This window comes from Ranitomeya variabilis, chromosome 1, assembly GCF_051348905.1.
Source record: "Ranitomeya variabilis isolate aRanVar5 chromosome 1, aRanVar5.hap1, whole genome shotgun sequence".
Classification (NCBI taxonomy): Eukaryota; Metazoa; Chordata; class Amphibia; order Anura; family Dendrobatidae; genus Ranitomeya; species Ranitomeya variabilis.
The window spans coordinates 639,973,544-639,990,096 of record NC_135232.1 but is presented as its reverse complement, the minus strand read 5'-3'; the positions used below and the strand labels follow the sequence as shown (position 1 = coordinate 639,990,096).

The 16,553-nt window shown below is 43.7% G+C and overlaps 1 protein-coding gene across 12 annotated transcripts in view; it reads right to left on the bottom strand.

Moving 5' to 3' along the window:
- The window catches only part of NPAS3 (neuronal PAS domain protein 3), a 616,056-nt gene that overhangs the window by 477,928 nt on the left and 121,575 nt on the right, over positions 1-16,553 (bottom strand). For 4 of the 12 annotated variants that reach the window (XM_077261159.1, XM_077261163.1, XM_077261156.1 and 1 more), the window contains one exon: positions 12,273-12,586. The exons of the other annotated variants lie outside the window; for them this stretch is intronic. The gene's annotated coding sequence lies outside the window, so the exon portion shown is untranslated. The remainder of the gene's footprint in view (positions 1-12,272; positions 12,587-16,553) is intronic. 12 annotated transcript variants of the gene reach the window in all.

Below are 16,553 nucleotides of genomic sequence, written 5' to 3'. Positions count from 1 at the left end.
AGCAGAAGGGGGGAGAAAGCCGCGAAGAGAACGTGCAACACTGGTAAGGCTGGCTCACATCTGCAATGCCAGGAGCGCGGAACAAAATGTAGGCATCATGATATTACAATCAATGGACCTGTACTGGAGTAAGCCATGTAATGGATCCCACGTTATTTCGTTTTCATAATAAAAACTGTGACCCCAGTCTAAAGGCCCCATACACAGAAGACTAACACCGGATATCAGCAGCAGCGACCGATGGTCTAATATGTATGGGGGCTTCACAACTCTCCCCTCGTGGATGGTGTCGGGGGAGAGAAGTTTCCAATTGTTGATGCTTTGGTTTACAGGAGATTGTCAGGACTCTGAACATTTTTTATTACCTTTTGTGCATTACTGCCCTTGTCCAAGATGGCGTCTTTGGTCTCATGTGCACTGTGTCTTCCTGCTATAAAACTCCACCCCAGCCTTCAGTCTGTGCTAGAGTATTCTGCCTTGCATCCAGCTCCTGACCTCTGGTGACTCCCTGGCTATATACCTGCTCCTGTGAACCTGTGTGGTGATCCTGCTGCTCTGCTCTGAGTTCCTGCTGCATACACCAGTTCCAGTAATTCTCCTTCATCTGCTGCTCGTGTTTACTTCCATCTGCATTTGCTGGACATGTAAGCTGTTTCTGCTCTGCAAGAACCTGAGACTATTACCCAGGCCTCCCTGGTTGAGCTAAGATATTATTTGAACTGCCTTATAAGCATATATATCTGTGTTTTGGACTAAGCCAGGACTTTTCTGAATTCGTGTCAAGTATCCTCAAGAATAATTGTGCTTCATAGACTTTCTCCCACACATGTATAATAGATAGGTGTTCTCTGAACCAACAGCTATCTCTTCTAACTATCCCCCTATACAGGAAAGCTTGGCTCGGTCAAGCGCTCAACACTGGCAGATATCTTGGATGGTGGCTTATCTCTGTAATAATTATAGGGGATAACTCAGGAGAATCTTTGTGTGGAACAAGACAACTACAGGACACAGTTTTATAAGTGGTAAAGTCTATATTATCACACGGTGATTCAAACAGGTGCAGAGAGAAACTCAAGTCCACAACACTTGGTGCAAATATCAAATGCAGCTCAGCAGTCTATATTAAACTTCAGAGGAAAATGCAATCACGCTTAAGGAGGTGGCACTAAAAAAAAAAGTTCAAGACCTGATACAAAATAAGCTCAAGTCAAAGGAGCCACGTTTTGGGTAATGAAAACCAAAAATAAAGGCAAGTAGTAACGGTTTGCAAGCAAAAACTGATGGCGGGGAGTAATCTAAACAAATGCTCTTCATTATAGCCTCTTAAACCAACCTATATATCCCCAGAGGGGCAGGTGAATCACAGACAGGGAGAAGGACACCCAGTTCACAGTCCGGCCCCTGTGCACCGAAATATAATTACTAGAAAACTTCAAATGGTGATGAAAGAAGAACCACAAAGCAGATTTATTCACTAAATTTATCAATGTAATCCATGCTATAGCCCCATTACAGCCAGGTCTTTACACTACAAAATCATGCCGACAGGTTCTCTTTAATGGCTGTGGTACAATGCAGTACCAAAGTATGAGCAATCTTCCCATAACACTAAAGCAATGCTATTTGGCTTGCTCCTGCGGAGTCTTGCAGTGCTAGCCTAAGGCCAGCGGTGTATTCAGACAAAGTACCTTGTGATTGTCCTGGTGTACATTATGCAGATGGTACAAGGATGCAAACCCTACAAACTGCTGACACCAAACATAGGAAAAAAGGTGTCGTTCTAGAGACCAATGCACTCTGTTTATTAGAAATGGAAAGACTCGAAACGGGAACCTCTCACCAGGTTTTCCCAATATAAAGTACAACCAGCACCTACAAGCCCTCCGTTACAGCATACTAGTATGCCGTATGTTTGTCCCCAACCTCTCTGCAAGGCAGGGCTGTGGAGTCGGTAAGCCAAACCTCCGACTCAGACTCCTCAATTTCCATGACACCGACTCTGACTCTACCAATATGTGCTCCGACTCCAACTTCACGACTCCGACTCCACAGCCCTGCTGCAAGGTACAAAAAAGATCATTTATTATACTCCCAGACAGCGCGGCCTAGTCCGGCAGGCGTTTCTGGTCTTGCTTCGATGCCTCCTCTCTTACCATAATTGCAGTCCTTCTTCCCTGCTTCGTTGGATGATGCATCCTAAGTCATCAACACAGAGTTCCCCTTCGTGTAAACGAACTTCTCTCTGAACTGTCGAGTTCAAAGCAATGAACTGTAGCGCACATGCGCAGGGAAAAGGTCAAGTAATACGGAAGACTCAAAGGTAAAGCCGCGCAGGCGCACTACAGTACTTTACTCTGACCTCAACAGGGCAGAGAAAAGTGCGCGTATGGAGGAGCGTGATGCGGGACAATGTGTGAATGGTGTAGGATACATCATCCACCATCATAAGAAGAGAGGAAGGACCGCATCAAGAACAGAGACCCCCATCTAACAGTACAGCGCTGTCTGTAATTATAATAAATGGTCTTATCTGCGCCTTGCAGAGCAGATTGGGGACAAATATGCAGCTTAATAGTATGAGGGTTGAGAGAGCCGTACTTTATATTGGGAAAACCTGGTGACAGGTTACCTTTAAGCCTGTACAAGCAGCAACACAAGACATAAAAGAAAAAGATCTATTATTTTAAAAAAGACAATAAAATGTGTAGAATGGATAACAAAAAAATATTATGAAGTGCGGTACAAATAAAACACTTTATTTTCTATTTTTGGAGCCTGGATACAAATACAAAGTGTCAAGAAGAACAATTTGGAAACAGATGTGGTTTCTGTTTGATGTAGGTACGAACGGACAGAATGAAATAAAATAAAATGTTCTGGCTCCGCTACCCAGAGATCAATAAATAGACCCCTAATGTCACATTCCGATGGAGAGTGAGCAAGGGAAAAATATGCTTCCCTCCAATCTCCTGCACAAAATCTGCGCGATAAGGTTCAGATGGCTGGGTGTAATTCCTTTGGCAGAGCAGTGTTGCAGAGAGGAAAACAGAAAAGAATAAAAGAGCAGTGAATTATTGTTATGGGAGATTTCTCCAGTGCGTTATTTCTGCACTGCTAGATCATATTGGGCTGTTGTGATTTCACACAGTCACTGACCTTTTAATCTCTAATTAAAATGCTGATTGCCTGTTAAGTAAGGCTGTGCCGCTATGGTCAGAGATATCTGGTGCGCTAAAAGTGAGGGTTGGCGCACTAACCCCTGGGAGCCCTTCTACATACGGAGGCGCTCTGCCCCCAGAGTCAGGAATTGCCCCCTCTGCTGTAGCTGTGATCCGACAATGTCATCCCACCAAGCCGCTCTCACACATTAGAATACATACCAAAGAGACAAACTGCTTCAATTACAAGAGAGATGTTATCAAAAGCAAAGGAGTTAACATGCTCCAGAAGATGATCATTAAATAAAGTACAAAGCCAGAGCCGCCTAATAAACCATTCAGGACTTCAAATTAACACTAGGTTTCTTAAACAGTGCAGTCTGTGTGGCGCAGATTGCTACATCTCCAACGCGCCCTTCATTTCTTAAGAAAATAATCACGTTTTCCTCGTGGTATTAAAGCATTTCTTTTCATATTTTTTTTTTCTGTTTTCCATCTCTGGGAGTGGAGATAGTATCAAAGGAATACATCCCACTATCCTCAGCACCAGAGCCCAATCCCGGGGGGACGCATGCTCCGCTACCATGCTGGAGGTCAGGAAAGGAGGGGCATTGTATTTGTAGTTACCGCCAACCCCATAATGACTAAAAGACAGCAAAAGGCACAAGCGCTAGAGGAAAATATCCATTATTCCAGAATTATCAATGATTCGGTTATAGATTCAGCCAATAAATAAGCAATACTTACATCCTCCCAATTGATCCATCGCCCATCTATCGATGACAACTCCATGAGACAGATCTGACATGTATTTATCACATGGTCAAAACCAATTGCTCGGGTTTGCTACTAAAACAATCTGCATTGAACGGCCACTGCACTGTCAGACCGATTGATCTCTTTTGATATCAGCTGCCAGTCACTTTATTTAAAAATGGTATTTTCTTACCCCCTGATAAATCCCTACAAGGTGATGGACACTTAGGGTCTCATTTTTGTCTAACTTGTCGTCCACTGCCTGGTAATAAAGGGAATCTGTCTCCATGTTTTTGCCACCTAATCTGATAGAAGCATAATGTAAGGGCATCTGCTGATTCCAGAGATGAGTCACTTACTGAGCTGCTTGCTGCAGTTTTGATAAAATCAGTATATTATCAGCAGGAGATTATCAATAAAGGATTAGTAAACCTTCTGCCAGGTATTTCTCCATATTCATGAGCTATGCATAAACCCACCCACACCACTGATTGGTTGATTTCTGTTTATACTATGCATAGGCAGAAAGCAGCTAATCAGTGGTGGGAGTGGGTTATACAGAGCTCAGCAGGGGAAAAAAAAATTAATTCTGTACACTGTATTGTATTTAGGTTTGTTGCAGTGTGAATGTGGTGGTGTAAGAGGGTGGCTGTAAGGTAAGGCAGTGGGACCAGTAGGGTTTTGTTGTGTTTGCGGTGTTGTATAAATCGGTTTAGTGTAATATGTTTAGTGTATACATTGTATATAGGACAGTGTGAATGTAGTAGGGGTTGTATATAGTAGTATGAATGAAGCTGGGCTGGGGATCTTACATGATTTTATACTATTATTTATAATTTTACGGGGGTATTCATGTAAGGTATGAGTATTTTGTTTGTTGTCTTTTAGTTTTGCTTTCTGTATTTTATTGGAATTTTTCTTTCTTGTCCCTGATTTGTAGGTCATGAACTTTCTCCATTTTTGGTTCCATTTCTGGTTTATTTCTTTGTGATTTTTGTCGTTTGTTGTCGTCTGATTGGAGCTTTTGTTCTTATGTTTAGTTCTGTTGTGTTTTATTTGTAATGTATCATAGTTAGAGTCACGTGAAGTATGTTTATTTAATAAAAGACCTACAGAGCTCAGCAGGGATTTTATGGAAACAGCAGCCCAGAAAGTGACACATCACTGTCTCTACCCCTACATTATGCTTCTCTCTGATGGCGTAGCAAAAACCTGGTGACAGATTCCCTTTAATAGTGACTGGTGTCTAGGAGCAGAGATGCCAAGAAGGACAACAGGAAGTAAGGCCAGTTGTTTTATGTCTCTGTTCCAACTCTCCTGTCAAATTGCATACAAGAGGTATCAGAGAGAGTTGAGTTTTCAATTTAGAGCAGGAAAGCCATTGGAAAATGGCAAAAACAATGCATGCTGGCAAGACATAAGTTCTAGCACCTATAGTGCTGACAGAATGCTCAAGAAGAAGATCCATCAACTGAAGAAGAATGGATGGCAAACTGGAGAGCATAAAAATCAGGACTGTTCCTGGACATTTTACACTGGTACGTGCATCAAAATTATTTTTAGTTTGTGAGGGATGATGATAGCAGGACTAGTGTTTTGTGTGGAAGAACAGGCACAACTGTTTGAGGACTGCTCAGGTTTATGCCCCTAAGGGATGCAGATCAGTTTTATGGCACTGTTAGTACCTCTGACTTTCTGTGGAGATGCATGCTCCATCACATGCCACATTCTTGTATGCACGCGTTATGGGAGAACATGGAGCCTCCGAGATGCCTCGTATAGTGCTACACGGAGTGCCTATAGGTCTGTAACACGTGCCTCTTACAAGCAGCTCAAGAGAAACAAATCCAACTACTCACATCCTAAACAACACCGTTTACACTAATGATATCACACGTATGGCCATGGGTAATAAAAATAATGGGCCACAAGGAGAACATGCAAAAAATGTCTGCCAGGCATTAATTACACTTGGCAAAGAGGCGCGTGTCTTTTTCAACACCACAAATGTCGTGCCAATGTTTATAAATGTGCCTCACAGTAGAAAACCATTTACACTGGATCTGTGAAAACACTTGGAGCTGGAAGTCTCTCTATATAGGAAATGTAAGACATAGATGCACGATAAATGTTACGCGTCTCCTGACGTACACAGGAACCGTCAGGAGGGCAGTGTCCGTACTCACATCACAAAAGTAAATACCGGCTCAGTCCCTTTGGCTTAGTTCCCCTCATATACAGCCTGCGCACAGCTGTTTTATGTGATGCTTCAGGCTGCGAGGGGATGCAGGATTAAAGTGAGAGAGGTGCTTGAGTGAAATGCTACTTATCAAGTCAGTGAGGCCTTTGTAAATAAGAAATCAATGATTCAATGTGTATTATTCATCTCTCTGTTCTCTGGACTTCTAAACCCCCGTTGTTTTAACCCTTTCAATAAAAAGTTTTTTTTAAAAATCCAATCTCAAGGCACTCCCAGGGATAATCCTTATTTAAAAGTTGCAAATTACAATGAATAATATATTGTAGAAGAATTTTCAATCAACCCTGAAAGAGTTTCAGTCATCTAAAGTGTACCTGTCTTTTAGAAATTGGAGGTTGATTCCAGCCCATCCTGTGATGTATGTGCTCCTGCGATGCCCCAACCCCTCCTGTAATGTATATGCCCCAGCATCTCCTGTGATGCATGTGCCCCAGAGTCTCCTGTGATGCATGTGCCCCAGAGTCTCCTGTGATGCATGTGCCCCAGAGCCTCCTGTGATGCATGTGCCCCAGAGTCTCCTGTGATGCATGTGCCCCAGCGTCTCCTGTGATGCATGTGACCCAGAGTCTCCTGTGATGCATGTGCCCCAGAGTCTCCTGTGATGCATGTGCCCCAGAGTCTCCTGTGATGCATGTGCCCCAGAGTCTCCTGTGATGCATGTGCCCCAGAGTCTCCTGTGATGCATGTGCCCCAGAGTCTCCTGTGATGCATGTGCCCCAGCGTCTCCTGTGATGCATGTGACCCAGAGTCTCCTGTGATGCATGTACCCCAGAGTCTCCTGTGATGCATGTGCCCCAGAGTCTCCTGTGATGCATGTGCCCCAGAGTCTCCTGTGATGCATGTGCCCCAGAGTCTCCTGTGATGCATGTGCCCCAGAGTCTCCTGTGATGCATGTGCCCCAGAGTCTCCTGTGATGCATGTGCCCCACAGTCTCCTGTGATGCATGTGCCCCAGTCTCCTGTGATGCATGTGCCCCACAGTCTCCTGTGATGCATGTGCCCCAGTCTCCTGTGATGCATGTGCCCCACAGTCTCCTGTGATGCATGTGCCCCAGTCTCCTGTGATGCATGTGCCCCAGAGTCTCCTGTGATGCATGTGCCCCAGAGTCTCCTGTGATGCATGTGCCCCAGAGTCTCCTGTGATGCATGTGCCCCAGAGTCTCCTGTGATGCATGTGCCCCAGAGTCTCCTGTGATGCATGTGCCCCAGAGTCTCCTGTGATGCATGTGCCCCAGAGTCTCCTGTGATGCATGTGCCCCAGAGTCTCCTGTGATGCATGTGCCCCAGAGTCTCCTGTGATGCATGTGCCCCAGAGTCTCCTGTGATGCCTGTGCCCCAGAGTCTCCTGTGATGCCTGTGCCCCAGAGTCTCCTGTGATGCCTGTGCCCCAGAGTCTCCTGTGATGCCTGTGCCCCAGAGTCTCCTGTGATGCCTGTGCCCCAGAGTCTCCTGTGATGCATGTGCCCCAGAGTCTCCTGTGATGCCTGTGCCCCAGAGTCTCCTGTGATGCATGTGCCCCAGAGTCTCCTGTGATGCATGTGCCCCAGAGTCTCCTGTGATGCATGTGCCCCAGAGTCTCCTGTGATGCATGTGCCCCAGAGTCTCCTGTGATATATATGCCCCAACTTCTCCTGTAATGTATATGCCACCACGTCTTCTGTGATGTATATGCCCCAGCGTCTCCTGTGATGTATATGCACCAGAAACCTGTGATGTATATGCACTAGCGTCTCCTGTGATGTATATGCATCAACGTCTCCTGTGATGTATATGCACCAGTGTCTCCTGTGATGTATATGCCCCAGTGTCTCCTGTGATGCATATGCCCCAGCAACTCCTGTGATTATATGTCCCAGCAACTCCTGTGATTATATGTCCCAGCAACTCCTGTGATTATATGCCCTAGCATCTCCTTTGATGTATATTCCACAGTGTCTCCTGTGATGTATATGCCCCAACCCTGGCATATTCTATGTTATGTACAGTATATGCTTCAGTCCAGTGACTCCTGTGTGATGTATATGCTCTCACCCCAGTGCCTCCTGTGTGATGTACTGTATATGCTGCAGCCCCTGGAGACCTTCCACTGCTTTAGTTCTAAAAATGTAATATGAACAACTTACTGCTGCGGATTCTTTTCAAATTTCATCACAAAGTCACCTGCGCTCCACTGACACAAACCCGGAAAAGCAGCTATGAGAAGCAACATCATCAATACTACCCAACATCACACACCGCACCAAACAGAAGCATCTCCAATGTCACATTAGCGGTGAGATACCGTACTTGTTTGACCAAATATAGCAGGGTAATTTTCAAGTTGATAATTTTGCACGGTCCCCCAAATTATAGTATAAATATCGAAATAGTCCCTGGGAGAAAAAAGGTTCACCACTCCTGACCTATAGGAAAGGCCACCAACGTGTGATCTATGGTTGGAACCCCCAGAACCAAACCATGAATCTTTCTTCTTTCTTTTGCTGGATGTCAACTTTTGTGACTAAGTTGCAAACTGGAGTACGGCTGTAGCCACATGAAAATAAAGTAGTTTTTAGATTCAAGCAAGAAAGATGATCCAAACAGAAGAAACTATAAAGAAATGACTTTGAAGCCAAAGAGAAGTATAAACACTGCACAAATAACAAAAGATTATACAAAAAAGTAACTCCTAAATGAACTTAACCTGTAGAATGGTCTGAAAATACACAGACTTTGTATTGTAGAAAAAAAAGCAAAAACGGCACCGATGTTTAAGACACATTGATACGTGTGCCCCCATTTGTGTCCATGTACAATTTCTATGATTTTCTTTCTTCATTATTTCAATTGATAGTTTATAACCAAATGTAGTTAATGTATACCCACACACTCTTCTTATAAAGAAACCAAAAGGGTTAAGGTCAGAAGCTACTTAAAAAGAGAATAGATACGTCTGAGGTTACGAGAAGAGTCCCCAGTCAGTGGATATAACATACAAATAATGGGACCTGCTCCCAATCTGCGGCTTGGTTTCTATTCCCAAGCTCTCCGATAGAGGGGATTTCCTCCTCAACAAGCCATAAGCCTTTTACTGCTCTAATTGTGACTCATGAGACACAACTCCAGCTCCTGGCTCCTCTTGTGCCAAGGGGAAATGAGAGAGAGGGATCAGCATTGGCTCCCATGTTATCATGGCGAAAGATGCAGGACCAATAAATCCACAAATGTTTGTACACATATAATAGCGGCCGGTATGTAAATCAAATGTTTCCCTTTAAGAAAAGTTGCCCCTTAAAGCTTCTCTACGTACATCTAAAATAACATACAGAGAAGGTATTCACCTTTTGGGGTTCATTGTGCAACATCGGCCAGATAGGAGTAGCACGAAGAGAATAATAACTTTGGCATGCTGTAGGGGGGCCTTTTTGGTGCCTGTAATGCTATGTTCACATTTGCTTTGTTGTGCGCAGCGTCGGCGACGCAACGCACAACGCATGCACAACGCATGCATAACGCAGCGTTTTGTGACGCATGCGTTCATTTTTTTTACGCCAAAAAACTGCATCATGCAGCGTTGTATGCGCCCAGACAGTTGCGCCAAAAATGACGCATGCGTCACAAAACGCTAGACAACGCATGTCCATGCGCCCCCCATGTTAAATATAGGGGCGCATGACGCATGCGTCGCTGCGGCTGCGCCCGACGCAACGCAAATGTGAACGTAGCATAACAGGTATAATGAAAGTGGATGGCAACTTGCAATGGGTTTCAATACGTTTATCCATAGGGGCAGCAACAAGGATAGTCTGGACGATACCCACATGACAAGCACAAGACGGAAAACCATTTTGCTATTGGCACCATATGTTTTTTGTTAAAGTGATTTTTCACTTTTAGAAAAGTAATCTTCAAAAGTTACCTATCATGTAAAACTGCCATTGGCCTCGTCTGCAGCGGTGACGTCAGTCATGTTAACAGCTTACATCACCGTAGCAGGAGATCACCGAGCAGAGCGGCTCGTGCTACCTACGTCACCAAGTTCAGTAACTGAGCCCATTAACAGTAGGAACGGAATGCTATCTGCTTGTTATTTTACGTGACAGGTACATTTGAGATGAACATTGTAAAAGTGGAAAAACCCTTTAACTGTTTTCATCTTTAAACAGTTGCCTCTCTATAAGGGTAGGTTTCCACGTTAAGGATAATGTTCAGGATTTGCTGCGGAATGGACGCTGCGTACAGCCACTGCGTCCAATCCACAGCGTCCAGATGTTACAGCATAGTAGAAGGAATTTTATGAAATCCCATCTCCACTATGCATGCAGGGCCGCATCCGACCCTTCGTAACCGGACATGTGGCACATCTTTGCAGACAGCAGCATGTCTATTTATCTTGCGGAGACACTCCACCTCCGCAAGATAAATAATCCAATCTATGAATACGATGCGGTGATTCCGCATGTGTTCAATGAACACATCTGGAATTACCGCACGTAAAACAGGGGGTGGCGCTTTAGGCGGAGCGGGTATCCACTACATCCAAAGAGCAGAGATTACGCCCCGTGGAAATATACCCTTATGGTGTCGATGGGAGAAGAAGGAACGCACTCACAGGACGTCCGATGCAGGTAACTTTATTGTAGTATAAAAAACATCTTCACAACCGGGGGTGCTGTACAAGGAGTGCGGCAAAGCTAGACAACAGCTGTTTCGCGCCTGGCTGGCGCTTCAACAGGTCGGTATCTGTCAGACCCGGTTGTGAAGATGTTTTTTTATACTACAATAAAGTTACCTGCATCGGACGTCCTGTGAGTGCGTTCCTTCTTCTCCCATCGATACCTACAGATGCATCTTTCTCACGGAGCTCCGCACCCAGGACTGGACGCTTTGGCCATTAGCACGCAGGTGAGCGGTTCCCACCATGTCTCTCTCGCAGGCTGTTGGTGCGGTCCGATTTTCTTCTTATTTTTTTATACCCTTATGGTGTGTTTACATTGGTAGTACATGCAATGCATATTACCAAATCTCATCCACATGCTCTGGAGAAAAAAAAATGATATTAACAGTGCTGCAGATATATTATCTGTTGGTGTCGATTTTTGATGAAGATTTTCATAGCATAAATTCAAAGGGTAAAGTCTAGCCTAAATCTGCCACCTTTCCACAATTATGAGTGGACCTTGCCACACTGGATATGTCCCTTTAGACAATTGCATTAATCCTGAAAGTGCCGGACGACTGTTACTCCTGACAAGAGCAGGCAATAAAAAAAAAAAATCAACAAATGGCATGCAAGGCACAGAGAGACAAACCATACAGAAGCTGAATGTATGTCTGGCAGAGGTTTGGGAGAAACAGACCAATTAAGTAGCCTGGCAATCATCTGGGATAATGGAACACCTGGAAACAGCCAGTGCCTCCCAGTCTCAGATTTGACGGCTGAGCTGTCAATCAATGCAGCGACAGCTCAGCATTCCCCTGTACCAGATTGGACAGCTGAGCTGTCAGTAACAGCATCTCAGACACACTGAGGGGTGGAACCGTGACACTTTGTCCAAAACATTTCCCAAACATCCTTCTAAAGTTCTGTAAAGAACTGTAGAATATTTAGGTGCTATAAAAGCAATGGCAAATAAATACGTGCAAAAACAGAATTTTGTTAGCAGATGCATTTTTAATGAGGGAATGGGTTTTTAATCCCTGATATAATAATGCATCGAAATGTTATCTAGCTGTGTATTTCAGCTGCTCTTGCTGCAAGGCCTGTGTCGTAAAAAAATAAACTGCACAGAAGTGACTGATATACAGCGATGATACAATCACTCCTCGCATAGATGGGCTACGTTCCCACAAAGTTTTTGGCGACTGTTTTTACGCTGCGTATTTTTAAATGCATGTTACCAATTATACTTAATGTGTGAATAGTGCAGAAAATCTGCACTATCAAAACCTCATTGTGGGAACGGAGACTTAAAGAAGTAATATTTCCAGAATATAGATAAAAATTTCCACAAACATGCCGCTCATGGATACGTTTCCTTTAGTTTTTCAGTGCTGATCTTGCAACATTCAGTTTATGAAGCCATATATGACGGAGTGAGTACTGAACATACATACTACAAGTATTTCGTGGGTGCGGAGGCTGCATGCTCAGGAGGAAGACGATGCTCCTCATCGCTGCTTGTAGTCGTCATGATGAAACGTTTTCTTTCTTGGGGCTCAGAGGCTTCTCTACAGAGATCACTTCCAGGAAGGGAACTAACAGGACGTCATTCACAGAGCGGCAGGGCAGGGAACCAGTGGCCCTCTCTGTCTGCATGCTGACAAGGTCACATCTAACTGACTGCTACATAAACCAAACGCTTTGCCTCCTGCAGATACACAGAGCACAGATCCTTGTCCTGCAGTTACAGAAAGTGTAATTTGACCACCTATTTGGGAAAAAAAAAAACACAACGTAGATGTGTCCAATGCAGATACAGAGATGACAGGCACAATTTACCTTTAACATATCTAGTATTACATGTAGTAAACACCAGGAACTATTCACATACAAGACTAGACAATCCCCTTATCCCCTTATACAGTACAAGGTACATGTACACATTCATATATTTTGGTCCTTTTGTAGCAACTCTGCAGTCAGTGTTAACTATGGGTAAGAGCACTATTGCCATATACCTACGAAAAGGTACATATATGTTTGTGCATTCAATACTTTGACCGTTGTGCCTGCTATTTAGGGTCCTTTCGTACATCCATATAACTTTTAGTACCTGATTTCACTGTTATGTGTACAGCTTTGATGCTTACACTCTGTTTGCAGCCGTCATATTTTTTTTATATTTAATACATGTACATGCAAAAAATCTGCAATAACGTATACTGTACATCGTTGTAGCATAAAAACAACTCCTTTTCTTGTTTTGTATAAACCTATTGAGGAATGAGCTATTATTACTAGAATATTTCATGGACTTATTTTAGGACCTAATGGCTTAATTAATACTATAAAAAAGGCTCCCAGTTGATTTATTTTGTCTAGACAACACTGGATCTTGCAGACATATGAGAAAGCAGGAAAAGTTGAAGGTGAGGCACCATGGAGCATCTCCCTGAGTCAGTGATCTCTACACAGCACAGGTATCCGGGGCTCAGAAAAAGCCATGTACTAAATATATAGAGGCGCAATGGTTACAATGTAAAAGAAGTCTAGAAGGTCACTATATTACAGGGACTCTGTCAGCACATGACTGAGCAAACCAAGTACAGGCAACGGTGCACCAAGTAATTAAGTGCACCTTACTGATATATATACATATATGTTTTTATATATATATATATATATATATATATATATATATATATATATAACACACATACATACACTTATGGGAGGTTTCTGGATAGTCTTTGGTGTTCATTATATCATAGTATTCCACTCCATAATCTTTTGTCTTTTGCTGGGATGAACTTTATTGTTATATTCCCAAAAGGTAAAACATGCACATGCTATATAAATATTGTTGTAGTTACATGCATAAAAAGCAGTGCCTCACTCTCTAAGGGTATGTACATATGACGTCTTTTTCAGGCGGATTCTGCCTGAAACCCACCTGAAAAAGCACTAAAAAAGCCTTTAAAAATAATTAACATGTGCGCAGCAATGTCAAAACGACTTGCAGAGCATATGTTCTGTCTATTGTAACTTCGTTTAACTGCTTCTGGCTTCGAAAGCTGTGAAGCGGATAAAAGAAATGACTGGTCCAATCTTCCACTTGGAAGCCGCCACTATGTTATATACTGTATTGGAAAAGATGTCCAAAAAGACATCAGGAGAAGCTATATAGAGAAATCACAGCCAACAGTTTCCTGAAGCGCCTTTTGTTCACAAAAATGATGCTGTAATAATTATAGGGGATAACTCAGGAGACTCTTTGCGTGGAACAAGACAACTACAGGACACAGTTTTATAAGTGGTAAAGTCTATATTATCACACGATGATTCAAACAGGTGCAGAGAGAAACTCAAGTCCACAACACTTGGTGTAAGTATTAAATGCAGCTTAGCAGTCTATAGGGAACTTCAGAGGAAAATGCAATCAAGCAGAAAGTCTATGAAGCACCATTATTCTTGAGGATACTTGACACGAATAAGTCCTTGCTTAGTCCAAAACACAGATAGATATGCTTATATGGCAGTTCAAATAATATCTTAGCTCAACCAGGGAGGCCTGGGTAATAGTCTAAGGGTTTTGCAGAGCAGCAACAGCTTACATGTCCAGCAAATGCAGATGGAAGCAAACACGAGCAGCAGATGAAGGATTACTGGTAACTGGTGTATGCAGCAGGAACTCAGAGCAGAGTAGCAGGATAACCCCACAGGTTCACAGGAGCAGGTATATAGCCAGGGAGTTACCAGCGGTCAGGAGCTGGATGCAAGGCAGAATACCCTAGCACAGACTGAAGGCTGGGGTGGAGTTTTATAGCAGGAAGACACAGTGCACATGAGACCAAAGACGCCATCTTGGAAAAGGGCAGTAATGCATAAAAGGTAATAAAAAATGTTCAGAGTCCTGAGAATCTCCTGTAAACCAAAGCATCAACAATTGGAAACTTCTCTCCCCCGACACCATCCACAAGGGGAAAGTTGTGAAGCCCCCATCCATATAAAACTAATTGAGTATGATAATAAATTTATAAACACTATAAGTTGCATTAATCTTTTTACGTTTATATTAGGAGGCTCTTGTAAGCATTGTATCATACTGGTGACCAGTATGACAAGTACTACAATTTCGAATGGCAAAAACGGAGAAAGTCCTTAAACCCAGAAACCATTCTCATACCTTAATGCTAGGTTCCCATGATGAGTTTTTGGCGAGTTTGTGATGGTGCAGATTATCTGCACCATTTTTGCACAAATTATGTAAATTAGGCTACTTGCAGTTTTTTTTGTTTTGTCTTTTTTTGGTGTGTCCTGCAGATTTGTTTTTGGTACTTACTGGTATTTGGTTTTGACAAAATTGTACTGATACAGTCATGTGCGGATTACATGAGTTTTTATTGCGGATGCGGATTACAGTGATGAATATAGACCCGACTCCACTCCCATAGGGGTGGAGCCGCATATTCATTACTGTAATGAGCGGTACCATGTGACTGCTCAATACAGGAAGAAGCTGCCGGCGCCCGGAGAACCAGGGACGTGCAGGGACCGCGCCAGGAGCAGGTGAGTATGACGGGGCAGTGCGCGATAATCACCTGTCCCCCGTTCCACCGTCGGCGCCGCTGTGTCTTCTGCATCCTCTGCAGTGATGCTCAGGTCAGAGGGCGCGATGACGCGATTAGTGTGCATGCCGCCCTCTGCCTGAAGTCAGTGCAGAGGACGCGGAAGACACAGCGGCACCAACGGTGGAGTGCAGACAGGTGAATATTGAAAGTGCCGGGGGCCTGAGCGACGAGAGGTGAGTATGTGATTTTTTTTTTAATCGCAGCAACAGCATGTGGGGCATAATAGTCTATGGAGCATCTTATGGGGCCATAATCAGCATTTGTGCAGCATTGTATGGGGCAAATATTTCTATGGAGCATCTTATGGGGCCATGTGCAGCATTATAAGGTGCAAATATCTCTATGGAGCATCTTATGGGGCCATAATCAGCATTTGTGCAGCATTATTGTCACGGGAAGCCTACGTAGGCAAGAGCTAATAACCCAGGCCCCTGCGATTTCCCTCAACTCTGGGAAACCCTGACTGACCCTCTCCCAGAGTTTTCACTGATGGTGTGCATGTCTGGGCCTCCATCCTCACCCTGTGTCCTGTTTCAACCCTAGGCTGAAACCTCCACCCACCTCCCAGTGAAGAGACCATACACCTATACCTGTTGTGAAATTGGATTTTGGGCTCCCCGGTGGCCACTGGTGGAATTGAACTGGTGTGCATCATCCTCTCTGTTCACCTGTTTCCATCAGGATGTGGGAGTCGCTATTTAGCCTTGCTCCTCTGTCACTTCCATGCCGGTCAACATTGTAATCAGAAGCCTTTCTGTGCATGTTCCTGCTGCTAGACAACTCCCAGCTAAGTTGGACTTTAGTCCTTGTTTGTTTTTGCATTTTGTTCCAGTTCACAGCTGTAGTTTCGTTTCTGTGTCTGGAAAGCTCTTGTGATCTGAAATTGCCACTCCGATGTTATGAGTTAATACTAGAGTCTTAAAGTAATTTCAGGATGGTGTTTTGATAGGGTTTTCAGCTGACCATGAAAGTGCCCTTTCTGTCTTCCTGCTATCTAGTAAGCGGACCTCAATTTTGCTAAACCTATTTTCATACTACGTTTGTCATTTCATCTAAAATCACCGCCAATATTTGTGGGGGCCTCTGTCTGCCTTTCGGGGAAAT